Source organism: Erinaceus europaeus, chromosome X (genome assembly GCF_950295315.1).
Source record: "Erinaceus europaeus chromosome X, mEriEur2.1, whole genome shotgun sequence".
NCBI lineage: Eukaryota > Metazoa > Chordata > Mammalia > Eulipotyphla > Erinaceidae > Erinaceus > Erinaceus europaeus.
The window spans coordinates 84,788,464-84,802,126 of NC_080185.1; the positions used below are offsets into that span (position 1 = coordinate 84,788,464).

Here is a 13,663-nt window from a genome sequence, read left to right on the forward strand (position 1 = left end):
TTTGATAAGGTTATCTTTGGAGTGAGTGAGGGAAGTGTAATAAAGTAGGTGAGGAGGTTATCTAAGTCTAAGTAGACACTATTTCATTATCAACTTTACAATGACTCACTGCAGACTATTGTGTACTTTTGCATTCATGTATATATTTTGCCCTAATTTATGGCTACATGTGAACATATGCTATATCAGAAGCAACCAGTGGCACGGCTATATACAATTAATTTCAAAGGACATAAATTATGGTGAAGTTGTGTATGATACAGCAAATCCTAACAAAGGGATTTTTCGAAGTTGACCCAATGGATAAATAATATGATTATAGCAGTAACTATCTATTGTCTTCTTAAACCCTAAGACAGCAGGAACCTCCCACTTCTTCTATAGAGCCTATATTTTCCCCAGTTCTGGAACCTCTGGGGTGGGCTCACTTTTCTGCATGATTCTCTCAATCCATACAAAATTATATTGCATTCGCCCATCCCATCCTACCCAACGCAACGAGTGCTACCTAAGCATGGTTCACTTCAGACTATGTCCAGAGATGTCAGTCGAAGAATGTCAACCCTTCAGCCTCATTACTCGAGTGAGACCTTTCCTTTCATAGGATTCTCTAATTCCATTCCATGGACCTTTCCTTTCATAGGATTTTCTAATTCCATTCCAGGTGGTTCACCTCCTAACAAAGTCCTAAAACCTAGATATAGACCAGGTCCCATGAAATTAAAAGTTTTTATACTACAAAAGAAACAAACAAAAACAAAAGACAACAAACTGGGAGAAGATACTTGCACATCTTATCTGACAAGTTACTATTACCAAAATATGTTGTGCAGATATCTTCCCAAGGCCCTGTAACCATACACAGAGCATTATGGTACTTTCAGGGCTTTCCCCCAACCAATCCTTTCCCCACACGTCACTCCGGGGTGTTGACCTAAAAAATCCGCCTACTTCCCCGCCCCTCACTCGTTCTCTTGCCTGGTGGTAAGGTAGCAGGACACAGCCATTTTTCTGGCTGGCTCCACGTGGCCTGAACCACCTGTCTGACCCAACAACAAAGATTTGTGTTCCCTCTGTGCTTGGATTTTCTCTCCTTCGCATCCCACCGCCACCACAAGCAACAAAAATACATAAAGAAATCATACAACACCCCCAACACACACACACACACACACACACACACACAAAAGCAATCCAGTGAGAAAAGTGGGGTTAGTTACACATATTAAGGGGATATTTGGTACCTTGTTGTCTTTTCCTAACAAACTTGTAAAAATAATAATATCCAAACTCTTAGTATCTGTGAGAAGTGTGATGGTTATTAGAGGGATTAGGGAGAGTAGGTGGGAAGGTTGGGCATAGTGGTCATTTGTGTAGGTGCGCTAGAACTTTTTAATTTATGTTATTTTTATGATTTATTTTTATACTGCATAATTACATGCCAACAGGGGTTTAAATCTATAGCATTTCCACAACCAGAGTTCTGAATCTTCAGTCTCCCTACTGCAATCCACCACAGTTCCCTTAAGGTTGTTGACATCGTCCAACCACCGTCTCTCCAACTATCTCTCCACATTTATACCTAATTGACTCCCTTTTTCTGACCCATTCCTCTCTTCCCCTCCAGGCCACGCATGACAACATAACTACCTCCCTGTATCCCTCTCCTTTTCCTCATCTGTCTCTAGGTGCGAATGGAGCTGGAGTTCAGAACCCTCTTACCTTCATCTTGTCACTTCTCCCCTACTGGGAATATGGATCAAGGTTGTTTGGGGGAGCAGAAGGTAGGAGTTTTGGCTTCTGTAATTGATTCTTTTCTGAACATTGATTGGTGTTAACAGATTGATCTATACCCCAGCCTGTTTCTATATCTCCCTAGTGGACCAGAGCTCTGGATATGTGAGGGTCCAGGACACATTGGTGAGGTCATCTGCCCAGAAAAGTCAGGATGGAATCATGGTAGCATCTGTAACTTGGTGTTTGGAAGGTGTCATGGCCTAAGTTGAGACAAAATGGTTACTGAACAGGAACCAAAAAGTTGGATTATAGCAGATGATATTAGAGATTTTTGGGTAGAAGAAAGCTAGGAGAACCATTTTAGAAGTGTTCCTGGGGGCACACAACTGTAGTAGTTTTGCTTGAATTTGGTAGCTCGCCTGAGGTTGAATAAGAATACTGTCAGACACACTGACCAGTGGAATAGAACTGAGAACCCAGAAGTAAGCCCCCACACCTATGGACTTCTAATCTTTGACAAAGATGCCCAGACTATCAAATGGGGGAAAGATGAGTCCCTTCAACAAATGGTGTTGGAAAAAATGGGTTGAAACACGCAGATGAATGAAACTGAACCACAATATTTCACCAAATACAAAAGTAAATTCCAAGTGAATCAAGGACTTGGATGTTAGACCAGAAACTATCAGATACTTAGAGGAAAATATTGGCAGAACTCTTTCTGCATAAATTTTAAAGACATCTTCAATGAAATGAATACAATTACAAAGAAGACTAAGGCAAACCTAAACCTATGGGATTACATCGAATTAAAAAGCTTCTGCAGAGCAAAAGAAATCACTAACCAAACCAAGAGATCCCTCACAGAATGGGAGAATATCTTTACATAGCATACATCAGACAAGAGTTTAATAACCAAAATATATAAAGAGCTTGCCAAACTCAACAACAAGAAAGAAACTGACCCCATCCAAAAATGGGGAGACGACATGGACAGAATATTCACCACAGAAGAGATCCAAAAGGCCTAAAAACACATGAACAAGTCTTTGATTGTCAGAGAAATGCAAATAAAGACAACAATGAAATACCACTTCACTCCTGTAAGAACATCATACATCAGAAAAGGTAACAGCAGAAAATGCTGGAGAGGTTGTGGGGTCAAAGGATCCCTCCTGAACTGCTGGTGGGAATGTCAATTGGTCCAACCTCTGTGCGGGACAGTCTGGAGAACTCTCAGAATTCTAGAAATGGATCTACCCTATGATCCCACAATTCCTCTCCTGGAGATATATCCTAAGGAACCCAACACACCCATCCAAAAAGATCTGTGTACACATATGTTCTTAGCAGCACAATTTGTAGTAGCCAAAACCTGGAAGCAACTCAGGTGTCCAACAACAGATGAGTGGCTGAGCAAGTTGTAGTATATATACACAGCAGAATACTACTCAGCTCTAAAAAATGGTGACTTCACCGTTTTCAGCCAATCTTGGATGGACCTTGAAAAATTCATGATAAGTGAAATAAGTCAGAAACAGAAGGATGAATATGGTATGATCTTACTCTCAGGCAGAAGTTGAAAAACAAGATCAGAAGAGAAAACACAAGTAGAACCTGAACTGGAATTGGTGTACTTCACCAAAGTAAAAGACTCTAGGGTGGGTGGGGGGTAGAATACAGGTCCAAAAAGGATCACATCACAGCAGACCTAGTGGGTGTTCTATTGTTATATGGAAAACTGGGAAATGTTATGCATGTACAAACTAGTGTATTTACTATTGAATGTAAAACATTAATTCCCCAATAAAGAAATTTAAAAAAAGAAAATTGTCAGAGAGAATGGTGTCAGAGTAGGGGAAAAGGGCTATACAGTTGGATTAAGGCAAAGTAGCCCCCATTCTTGAAAAAAATTCTGTGATTAAAATTTATCTCCATCCAGCTGATCCAGGCATATACATACATATACATTTAGCATCAGAGATTTGCACTAGAACTTTGCAGTTGATGTGCTGGGCCTCAAAAACATGTACAGGTATGAAACTACACCCCTCCCTGATTTTATAACATTGTCAATCAGTGTAACTTTACAATAATTATAAAAATAAAATAAACATATGTGATATTGATTAAATTATACATTATTCAAAACATACATTATTTTACCTTTGGGACTGACTTATTTTACTCAGCATAGTTCCCTGGAGAATCATTTAAATTGTCACCAATATCACTAATTTGTTACTGTTTAATTTAATAGTGTTAAGCAGTATTAAACTATGGATGCCCCATTGTTGCTGTTACCACTGACTTATTGAAAGACTTCTGGATTCATTCTAGTTTCTGGCTACTACAAATAAAATAATATAAACATTCATGTACATTTGTTTTGTGTGTAAATTAAGTTTTCATTGTTTTGGGATTAAAAACCCAGTAGAACACTTGCTGGGTCATGGGGTGACTGATTATTTAGTGTTTTTTTCGTTTTTTCTTTTTTCTTTATAAAAAGAAAACATTGACAAAACCATAGAATAAGAGGGGCACAACTCCACACAATTCCCACCATCATAACTCAAATTCTATATCCCATCCCCTCCCCTGATAGCTGTCCCATTCTTTATCCCTCTGGCAGTATGGACCCAGGGTCATTATGGAGGAAGGTGGAAGGTCTGGCTTCTGTAATTGCTTCCCCACTGAACATGGGCATTGACAGTTCTATCCATACTCCCAGCCTGCCTCTCTCTTTCTCTTGTAGGGTGAGGTTCTGGGGTAGCGGAGCTCCAGGACACATTGGTGGGGTTGTCTGTCCGGGGAAGTCTGGTTGGAATCATGGTAGCATTTGGAACCTGGTGGCTAAAAAGAGAGTTAACATATAAAGCCAAACAAGTTGTTGACTAATCATGAACCTAAAGGCTGGAATAGTTCAGATGAAGAGTTGGGGGGGTCTCTGTTTTGTAGATAGCGAGTAGGCCTATTTTAGTTATATTCCAAAGGGCCCGTGACTATACTAGTTTTTTCCCTGAGCCTGAAATCTGATATGCATATATATATGCAAATATATATGCATATATATAATATCAGATATATATATATACATATATAACCAAAATACATGAAGAGCTCACCAAACTCAGCAACAAGAAAGCACATGACCCCATCCAAAAATGGAGAAAGGATATGAACAGAATATTCACCAAAGAAGGGTTCCAAAAGGCTAACAAACACAATAAAAATTGCTTTAGGTCACTGATTGTTGGAGAAATGCAAATAAAAACAATGAGATACCACCTGTGAGAATATCCTACATCAAAAACGACAGTAGCAACAATTATTGGAGAGGTTGTGGGGATAAAGGAACCTTCCTACACTGCTGGTGGGAATGTAAATTGGTATAACCTCTGTGGGGAGCAGTGGAAAACCCTCACAAGGCTAGAAATGGACTTCCATATGAACTTCCATATGAACCAGTAATTCCTCTCATAGGGATATATCCTAAGGACTCCATAACACCCAACCAAAAAGATATGTGTACACCCATGTTCATAGCAGCACAATTTATAATAGTCAAACCTGGAAGCAAACCAGGTGCCCAACAAGAGATGAATGGCTGAGAAAGTTGTGGTATAGATACACAATGGAATACCACTCAGCTATTAAGAATAATGAACGCACCTTCTTTGACCCATCTTGGATGGAGCTAGAAGGAATTATGTAAGTGAGATAAGTCAGAAAGTCAAAGATGAGTATGGGATGATCCTATACTCATTAACAGAAGTTGAGAAAGAAGAACAGAAAGGGAAACTCAAAGCAGAATCTGACTGAGTTTGGAGTATGGAATCAAAGTGAAATTCTCTAGGTGGAGGGTAAAGGGTAGATGTTCAGCTTCACTAGTGGGGGGGAGAAGGGAGGCAAGAGGGACACAGACCTTTGGTGGTGGGAATGGTGTTAATATACACTCCTATTAACTTATAGTTTCACAAATCACTTTTTAATCAGTATGAGAGAGGGAAAATAGATTGAATGTCTCAGACTTTTTGATGCATAGACCATAGTTCTGAGTATATATTCCTTCAGTCTAAGCACTTAAGACTTCAAGTTAGTAATCTGATTAAATTTTGATAGTTGGCTCAAATTGTTAATACACCTCTAATATGACTTTTCTTTGAAATGTTAAATCACCTATAATCTTAGACCAGGGAGAACAGAACCAACTGGTGGTGTCACTTTACAAGATATAGCTATATGTAAATAGCACTAAAGGATATAAACTATGGTGAGGTCTTGTATGGATTTTCAAAGTTAACCCAAATGCCAAATAATTTGGTTATAACAATAACTACCGATTGCCTTCTTAAACCCTAAGACAGAAGAAACCTTCCCCATTCTCTATAAAATGGGTCCATACACCCAGAAGGATAAAGAATAGGAAAGCTATCAGGGGAGGGAATGGGATACGGAGTTTTGGTGGTGGGAATTGTGTGGAGTGTACCCCTCTTATCCTATGTTTTTTTTTTCAGTGTTTCCTTTATATATATAAAAATTAAAAAATAAACTTTTAGCCTATAAAACCAAACAAAAAAGTCATATTTCTCCCAGTGCTGGAACCTGTGGGGTCCTTTCCTGTATGCTTCTCTCAATTCATACCTATTGATACTGCATCTGATGATTTCATCCTAATCAGTGCAACCAGTACCACCTCAACATGTTTCACTTCAGACTGTGTCCAGAGACATCAGGCATGGAATATCAACCTTCCAGCTGGTGAGGTTTTCCTATCTCATAGGACTTCTTAATTCTATGTATACATAAGTTAGGGGAAAATATATACATTAAAGCAAAAGTGTAAAATAGTTGGCAGTCACTCAGTAAGTACAGCAAGCAAGTAGAAAGCCCTAAAAAAGACACCATAAAAAAGACTTTCCTCAACTACATCCTATTTCAATTCCCTCAATCACTGTATGTCCAACCTTGTCAGATAAAGTAAGGACTACAAAAGCTAGATAAGGGCAAGAGACTGGCACACTTTAATGATGACCCTTTTGGTCATTACCAGGAGACCCCATCACCCTGGGCCCTAGTCAGGGAGTCCTGGGATTCCCACACAGACATGATGGGCCTAGACCTCTAACAGATCCCTCTTGCTACTCTCACTGGTCATCTCCATCAGGAACAACATAATAAACCCCTTTGTGGACCCCTATAGGATCTTGCCCTCAATGTGGATCAGCAACGGTAGGGACTACCCCATTCTCTGAAGGGAGGTTGGACAACATATGAGTCCTAAAATTATTGCAGCTTACAAAGTTCCTAGCCATGACCACAGAATGTGAGCTCAGACCTACTGGGATGCAGAGGTTACACAGGCTCCTTTGCTGAATATGGGTCCCAGAACAAATTGATAGGGTTTACAATCAACACTATTTAAATACATTTCCCATATTTGGGAGCTGCTCTGTTTCCTGATCCAGCTTTCTAGTCCTTTTTCCACCTATGATACCATCTCCACAGACAATACCTTGGGTCCACCTGCATGTTAGCTATCAGGCTCAGGCAAAAACTAATAAAGTCATGGCCCCCTCGGAATATACCTAAAATAGACCTACTAGCTATTTCCAAAATGGAGAACCCAAATCTCATCTGTGATATTCTTGCCTTTAGGTTCTTGATTATTGAACAGTTTGTTCTTCTTTACATCTTAATGCTTTTTCAGCCACCAGATTCCAGATGCTACCATGATGCCAACCAGACTTCCTTGGGCAGAGAACCTCGCCAATGTGTCCTGGAGCCCTGCCTCCCTCAGCCCTCCCCCACTAGGGAAAGAGAAAGACAGGCTGGGAGTATGGATCGAACTGCCAATACCTATGTTCAGTGGGGAAGCAATTACAGAAGCCAAACCTTCCACCATCTGCACTCCATAGTAATCCTGGGTTCATGCTCCCAAAGAGATAAAGAATAGGGAAGCTTTCAAGGGAGGGGATGGGAAACGGAGTTCTGGCGGTAGGAGTTGTGTGGAATTTATCCCTCTTATCCTGTAGTCTTGTCAATATTTCCACCTTTGAAATAGATTTTTTTAAAAAGATACAGCTACATGTAAATAGCATTAAATCACATAAATCATGGTGAGGTCTTGTATGATACAGCAAATTCTAACGATGGGATTTTCAAAGTCAACCAATTTTCAAAATATCTTGGTTATAATAATAACTATCTATTGCCTTATTAAACCCCAAAACAGTAGGAACTTTCCCCATTCTCTATAAAGCCCATATTTCTCCCAGTCCTGGAACCTCTGGGGTGGGGCTTGATTTCTTGCAGACTTCTCTCAAAGAATATCAATTGAATACTGCATCTGATGATCTCAACCTTGACATGTTTTACTTCATATTGTGTCCAGAGATTCCAGGCATGGGATATCAACCCTACAGTTTTGTTACTCTGCCACCAAATTGCAGATGCTCCCATGATTCCAACCTGACTTATCTGGGTAAATGATCTCACCAAAATGTCCTGGAACCCTAATTCTCCAGAGCCCTGTCCCATTAGGGAAAGATAAAGACAGTTTGGGAGTATGGATTGACCTGCCAAAGCCCATGTCCAGCAGAGAAGCAATTAAAGAAGCCAGACCTTCCACCTTCTGCACCCCATAATGATCCTCCAGTTCCATTAATTTTGTTCCAAATTATACAATTTCATCCTGTTTTGTTGCAGAGTAGTGTTTCACTATATACAACCGATTACTTTATCCAGTTATCTGTCGTTGGGTGTTTAGGTGGTTTCCATACTCAAGCTATTGCAAATAATGTAGCTATAAACATAGGGGTGCATATATCCTTTTCAATATTGTTTTCTATTCTTTATTTTATGTTTTATTTATAAAAAGAAAACATTGACAAAACCGTAGGATAAGAGGGATACAACTCCACACAATTCCCACCACTAGAACTCCGTAACCCATTCCCTCCCCTGATAGCTTCCCTATTCTTTATCCCTCTGGTAGTATGGACCAGGGTCATTATGGGGTGCAGAAGGTGGAAGATCTGACTTCTGTAATTGCTTCCCTGCTGAACATGGGCATCGACAGTTCTATCCATACTCCCAGCCTGCCTCTCTCTTTCCCTAGTGAGGTGGGGCTCTGGGGAAGCAGAGCTCCAGGACACATTGGTGGTATTGTCTGACCAGGGAAGTCTGGTTGGCATCATGGTAGCATCTGGAACCTGGTGGCTGAAAGGAAAGTTAACATATAAAGCCAAACTAATTGTTGACTAATCTTGAACCTAAAGGCTATTCCTAAAGGAGTAGCTCAGATGAAGAGTTGGGGGGAGGTCCTCCATTTTGCAGATAGCTAGTACGCCTATTTTAGTTATATTCCAAAGGGCCCGTGACTATAGTAGTTTTTTTTTTCCCTGAGCCTGAAAGCTGATATGTAGGTGGATCCAAGTTATTGTCTGGGGAGATGATGTCATGGCTGGAAAAAGAATCAGAAAGCTGGATCAGGGAAGAGAGTAGCTCAATTTGTGTTTTCATGTCTGTTGAATATATGCCTAAAAGTGGTACTGCTAGATAGCTCCAAACATAAAAAAGGCAAGCATGCAACTGGGAGAAGATATTTGCACACCATGTATCTGATAAGGAACTGATATGAAACATTACAAAGAAATCAAATACCTCAACAACAAAGCAGCGAACAACCCAAGGATAAGATGGGCAAAATACTTGAACTAAGGAAGGCCCATAGGTATATGAAAAAGTATTCCGCATCGTTTATCATTAGAGAAATATAAAATCAAGATCCCAATTAAATACTGCCTCACACCAGTGAGAATGGACTACATTAATAAAATAGGACATGACAATTGATGGTGAGGATGTGGAGATAACAAAATTTTGTCACACTGTTACATCTATAGGAATGCAAACTGTTACAGCCCCTATGAAAAACAGTTTGGAGAATACTTAGAGAAACCTGAGACATATATTCAATAGAATACTATTCTGCGATATTAATACTAATATTAATATTAATACTAATAATACAGTATTGTGCTCTTCAAGCTAAATCAATGGAACTAATTCATGTTTAGTGAAGTAAGGAAGTAAAAGCAATTACTGCACAGTTTTGTCCATATATTGAATATAGGGAATTGACAAGGAATTGACAAAAAAGTGATCAAACATTCTCTAAAATTTTGTGAGATCTACGGTTGCTATTGTGTGTGCTGGGGGATCACAGAGCTTTGGTGGTGGGTGCAGTGTGAAACTACACTGCTGTAATCTTAAAATCTTGTTAACCATTATCAAACAACAACAACAACAAAAAGGTGAAAAAAGAAAGATAAAAGGAAAAAATAAATAAATACCAGCCTTACCATGACAATCATGTGGATAACTGTGTAGATATTGGATGGTCACAGTATTCTTTGTGATTATGGCAGTTATGAATTGAGAATTTTTTCAATTATTTTAGAAAGGATCTGCAAAGAAAGCTATACGGGACAGAGGGGAGGGCTGTTGGGCTGGCCTGTGATACGCCGATTCAACGAGGGGCTCCATTGCAGAGGATCAGCTTGTTGCTTTCTGGGGCGCCACTCCCCTGCTGGCCCGACATTACGCGCCAGTATCGTGGCACCGATCCTCTCTGGGCTCTTGGGCGCTGCTTTGAGCAGCGTCACCCTTTATACCAGAAAGCTGGCGGGCACTATGGGGAAAAAAAACAGAACAAGAAGAAAGTGGAAGAGGTGCTAGAAGAGGGGAAGAAGAATATGTGGTGAAAAAAGTTCTTTTTCACCAGACTGTCAAGTGGTAAAAGGAAAAGTGGAATATCTGCTAAAGTGGAAAGGATTCTCAGATGAGGACAACACGTGGGAGCCAGAAGAGAACCTGGATTGCCCCAACCTCATTGCTGAGTTGCTGCAGTCACAGAAAACAGCACAAGAGACAGATAAATCAGAGGGTGGCAAGGGCAAAGCTGACTCTGATTCTGAAGATAAAGGAGAGGAGAACAAACCAAAGAAGAAGAGTCAGAAAAGCTTTGCTCAGGGTTTGGAGCCAGAACGAATTATTGGAACTACAGACTCTAGTGGAGAACTCATGTTCCTAATGAAATGGAAGAACTCTGATGAGACTGACCTGGTCCCCACCAAGGAAGCCAATGTCAAGTGCCCACAGGTTGTCATATCCTTCTATGAAGAAAGGTTGACATGGCATTCCTACCCCTCACAGGATGATGTCAAAAAAAGATGACAATAATTAACTTCCAAGTATCAACCCCTGTCACATCTGACTGTGGGTTTCAAGTGGAGAGGGAAAAAGTTCTACTTGTCTTGACACCAGACAGGTGGCTTGAGAATATGTCCTTTGAAGAGCCAGTATAATTTGGGGGCCCTAGAGCAGCCTAAGTGCTTTAAAGCCATTCCATGCTGTGTAGTTTGCACACCTATCCACACCAATCCCAGTGGAGGGGAAGGACAAGTGTTTCAAAGCAGCCCATACTGCACTTGGCTAAGAAAAGCAAATGGCCTTCTATAAAGGACAAAACTTGCAGAATGGGTATATGGGAGAGGAAAAAGATACTGTATATCTTCAAAGAGCATCTCCACAACCCACAGCCTTCTTCCCGATAGTGTTAACTCTGCATTTTCACAGCGTAGCATGTATGTAGTTTTTGGCTATTACAGGTGTATTATCTGGGGGTGGGAGGGCTGGGGGTGGGGAGAAGGCAGATGAGCAGGATCATTTTTGTTAAAATTTGGGACCTGATTAGGGAAATGGTGAAACAATGATTTGGTTTTATGTCCAGAATATCTGATCTTAAAAAAAAAGTCATTGACAACATAACTGAAGACTATGAGAGACTGTTTAAAAACTATAAATGCCTGAAACTAGTAAGCCAAGGTATTCCCTGTCTGAGCTTAAAATGCTGTTCCCAACAAAGGACTAAGCCAGTTATTAACTCACCAAAGCTGCCATTTGTTTTTATTTTGAACTCTGAAACCATTGGCTGACAGCACACGTTCCATTGAATCACTTTAAGAGGTGAATGATTTCAAAAGCCCTGGTCTCAGGAGAAGATTAAACTTTAATACTGGGGCAGTGGTTCACTTTAAAATAACAGGAAAAAAAATTTTAATCCTAAGACTACCCAAAATGCTGTCTCTGAATCATGAGATCCACCAGCTGTTGGCATCATCTAGATCTGCATCTAGAATTCCATTGTAAAATCTTAGGCACGTGTTAGATTTCTGTGAAAACTGTTTAAATGTAAACTTCATACCATACTGTCAGTTTTTGTCTTAATAAAACTGTAGATTTATATATATATAAAAGAAAGCTATACGGGAGGTCGAGTGGTAGTGCATCAGGTTAAGCACATATGGCGTGAAGTGCAAAGACCTGCTAAGGATCCTGGTTGGAGCCCCCAGCTCCCCACGTGCAGGGTGTCACTTCACATGTAGTGAAGCAGGTATGTAGGTGTCTTTCTCTCCCCCCTCTGTCTTCCCTCCTCTCTCCATTTCTCTCTGTCCTATCCAACAACAACAACATCAATAACAACAACAACAATAATGATGATGATGATAAAAAAACAAGGGCAACAAAAGGGGAAAAAACCAGCTTCCAGGAGCAGTGGATTTGTGGTGCAGGCACTCATCCCCAGAAATAACCTGGAGGCAAAAAAAAAAAAAACACATCTCTTAAAAACGCTATACAACAGAAGCATCTAGAATGTAAGAGAAAATAGAATATTTTCTCCCTTTTCCTTGGCACCTAATGCCTAACCAATGTGAATAAAATGAAATTTTAATGGTGAGGGGAAAAAGACACTTTTTTTTTTTTTAGTGTTGGTTCACATCTTGTCCTGGAGCAACTTCACTTTTTTTTTCTTTTTCACCAGAGCACTGCTCAGCTCTGGCTTATGGTGGTGCAGGGGATTGAACCTGGGACTTTGGAGCCTCAGACATGAAAGACTCCTTGCATAACCATTATGCTATCTATCCTCTGCCCCAACACAAATGTTTTAACAATAGGTAAGTTTAAAACTATGATTGGAAAAAATAAATAAAACTGTGGTTGGGAGCCCCTGAGGTCCCTATGATCCCTTCTTCAGGGCTTTCTTTCACACTTTCATTTCTACTCTTCAGGAGTAGACTGGATATATTGATTTCCTTCTAATGAATATGGCAGACTAGAATGTCACTCCTGAGATTAAGTTATAGAAACATTGTGGCTTCTGATTTGAATAATCTCTTTCTTATTCATTCTTTTTCTCAAAAGACAATAAGAGAAGCCAGCTGACATACGACTGAGTAGCTCTGTGGATAAGTACCAATGACAAAAACAAAATAAAATAAAAATACAAGGTCTGTTTATTATCACATGAGTTTAGAAGGTGGCTCTTTTGGGTCAAGACTTGAAATGAGATCACAGTCACATAAAATAGTTTGATTATGGGGGTCGGGTGGTAGTGCAGCGGGTTAAGCGCACATGGCTTCAAACCCCCAGCTTCCCACCTGCAGGGGGGTCACTTCACAAGCATTGAAGCAGGTTTGCAGGTGTCTATCTCTCTCCCCCTTTCTGTCTTCCCTTCCTCTCTTTGTTTCTCTCTGTCTCATCCAACAACAATGTCAGCAATAATAACAACAATAAACAACAAGGACAACAAAAGGGAAAATGGCCTCCAGGAGCTGTGGATTCGAGTGCAGACACTGAGCCCCAGCAATAACCCTGGAGAATATATATATATAGTTTGATCGTAACATTATTATAGACATTGATTACTATTTGGATTCCTGACCTAAAGTGTAAAATGGAACTTCATATTTTAGGGGAGGCGGGCAGTGGCACACTTGGTTAATCTCACCTGTTACCATGCACAAGCACCTGGGTTCAAGGCCCTGGTACCTACATGCAGGGGGAAAGCTTCATGAGTGCT

The 13,663-nt window shown here is 40.2% G+C and overlaps 1 pseudogene; it reads left to right on the plus strand.

The window, feature by feature from the left end:
• The first annotated feature begins 3,764 nt into the window (after window positions 1-3,764).
• LOC103120431 (chromobox protein homolog 1-like) lies at window positions 3,765-10,977 on the plus strand (annotated as a pseudogene).
• The last annotated feature ends 2,686 nt before the right edge of the window (window positions 10,978-13,663 follow it).